The sequence below is a fragment of the Microtus ochrogaster genome, chromosome 2 (genome assembly GCF_000317375.1).
Source record: "Microtus ochrogaster isolate Prairie Vole_2 chromosome 2, MicOch1.0, whole genome shotgun sequence".
In the NCBI taxonomy this organism is placed as follows: Eukaryota; Metazoa; Chordata; class Mammalia; order Rodentia; family Cricetidae; genus Microtus; species Microtus ochrogaster.
This window is the reverse complement of record NC_022010.1, coordinates 71,641,821-71,644,209: the sequence shown is the minus strand read 5'-3', so window position 1 is coordinate 71,644,209 and position 2,389 is coordinate 71,641,821. Positions and strand designations below refer to the sequence as shown.

Below are 2,389 nucleotides of genomic sequence, written 5' to 3'. Positions count from 1 at the left end.
GTGGAGGAAGAGGCAGGCTTTATCTCCCACCCACCTCTCACCTCTCTAAATATACAGAGCTCCTTCTGTGCATGTGCGTGCGCGCGCGCGCGCGCACACACACACACACACACACACACACACACACACACACACACACACACACGCCCCAGCACAGTTTGGTAAGAGCTTGGAGAACAAGATGTACAGAAAATGCATAGTATTCAGCTCTGCAGGAGGGATGGTTGCCTGTGTGTGTGACACCCAGCTATCATTTCAAATTCAGGAAAATAGTGGTGTGACACCAGAAAAAGGTAAGGCCCCTGGAGGCTGTTAGCTCTCAGCAGTGTTAACTCCAGGAAAAGGGAAACCCCCTGCAGGCTGCCCTTTCTGTTTTCCAGCAGCAGCTGCAGGCTGGAGCTCACGCTGCTTCCCAGCATGGGAAGGAAGTTTGAGGGGCTTTCTGGATGGTTCTGGATCAAGAATAGGTGGGAAGCACTCCGGAGGTAGAGGCAGGCGGATCTCTGTGAGTTCAAGGTCAGCCTGGTCTACAAGAGCTAGTTCCAGGACAGGCTTCAAAGCTACAGAGAAACCCTGTCATGAAAAACAAAAAAGAAAAAAAAAAGAGTAGGCAAGAGGCTTCACACAGGTGGCTGGGTAGTGTAGGTTTTCTGCATCGGCTGCGAAGCATGTCCCCTTTATCCTGTAACCCTAAAGCACTGCCCAGCACCCCCTTTTCACGTCCTGTGTCCACTAGTCTCACAGTCTTTCCATCATCCACCCACGCTCACCCCGGACTTCCTTTCTCTGTATGGGATTCTGGCAACAGAAGAGACTGGGATAGAGTCTAACAAAATACCAGAGAGCGTGTGCTTAAAAAAAAATTCTAAATATTTTAAATGTATTATTTTTATTGTTGTTCTTAAAAAAACTTTATTATAAGGAGTTGCAGATAAAATTCCTTGGTGACTCTCCTCCAGGTCAGACTGTACAAGTGACGGCACGTGAAACCAACTGCTAGAGAAAGGATGGTGGTGGGCTCTGGCGGTGCTGACTTGCAACCCAGGACTCAGGAGGCTGAGGGAGGAAGGTTGCAAGCAAGCGGCTGGCATGTTCTACATAGCAAGCCCCTGTCTCAAGAAACAGACAGAATATGCATTGATCACTTGTAACCTAATACTTTTTGTTCATGCATTCACAAGATGCTCAGCTCCAGTCATGAGGTGTCTCCAGCTCTTTCCCCAAATCTGACTCTATCCAGATTGCAGAGAAGGAAGCCGTAGCCGAGATACTCTGCTTTCTCTTCCCATTCCATGAGGGCAGAACGATCCTGGGATGGCTGGGCCATTCCCCAGCTTTGTTTCCAATCTGCTACCTGATCTCAGACAAGCCATTCCCTTGCTCAAGTTTCATAGGTGTTGATCAGGATCCATCCGGAGGATCATGGGTAATGCTCATCCTGTCTCTGAGAAGGACTCTCCGCATCCTTGCTGTTTTAAGTCTAGTTTCCTTCTTTTGTTGTTTTCTATTTTATTATTGGTGATGCTAAAATAGCCGCGACCGGGAAATTTGCAAGAGAAGAACTAACTGTATTTAACACGCAGCTATGGAGAGTAGAGGTCTGAGTGGACTTCTGTTAGAGCAGTTCTGGAACTTTCCCAGGCATGACGGCTGACCAGTGGGGCTAGGATTCCCACCCTCAGGAAGGTGGTGGCCAGAACTTTTTGAGGTCTCATCCAAAACATAGTCTCCGAGTCCACTGTCCCCATATACCAGCCTGGGAAAGAGCCCTGGGAACAGACACTTACCTGATGGCAGTGTGCTGAGCATCATTTTTTTTCCAAGACAGGGTTTCTCTGTAGCTTTGGAGCCTGTCCTGGAACTAGCTCTTGTAGACCAGGCTGGCCTCGAACTCACAGAGATCTGTCTGCCTCTGCCTCTCAAGTGCCGGGATTAAAGGTACGTAATACCATGCCCGGCTTTCTGAGCATCATTTTATGAAAGGCATGAGTACTTGGAATGTAGTCTTAGCACCCATGGAAGGTAGTGCAAGGTAAACACTTATCTTATAGATAAAGAAATCAGAAAGGAATATTCTCAATGATGTAGTAGTAGATACTCAGTTACAAATTAAACGTAGGGCCACTATGCATGAGGATTTGCATTCGGCTCCCATCTAAAAAGCCCAGCAAGGTGGCTCTAGCTTGTAGTACCAGCACTCGAAATGTTTGTTGACTGAGCTGGGTACCTAGTTTTGCTGACCAGCTAGTAAACCTTAATTGGTGAGCCCCAGGTTCCAGTGAGAGAGCCTGTCTCAAAAACAGGGGGGATCCCTGAAGAATGGTACAAGAGGTTGACCTTTGACCCACATGGATATGTGCACACATGGGTACAGGTACACACACACACA

General features: G+C 47.9%; 1 protein-coding gene across 1 annotated transcript in view; it reads left to right on the top strand.

Annotated features, from left to right (window-relative positions):
* Clic6 (chloride intracellular channel 6) overlaps positions 1 to 2,389 on the top strand; it is a 66,283-nt gene that overhangs the window by 61,849 nt on the left and 2,045 nt on the right. The window lies entirely within an intron of this gene.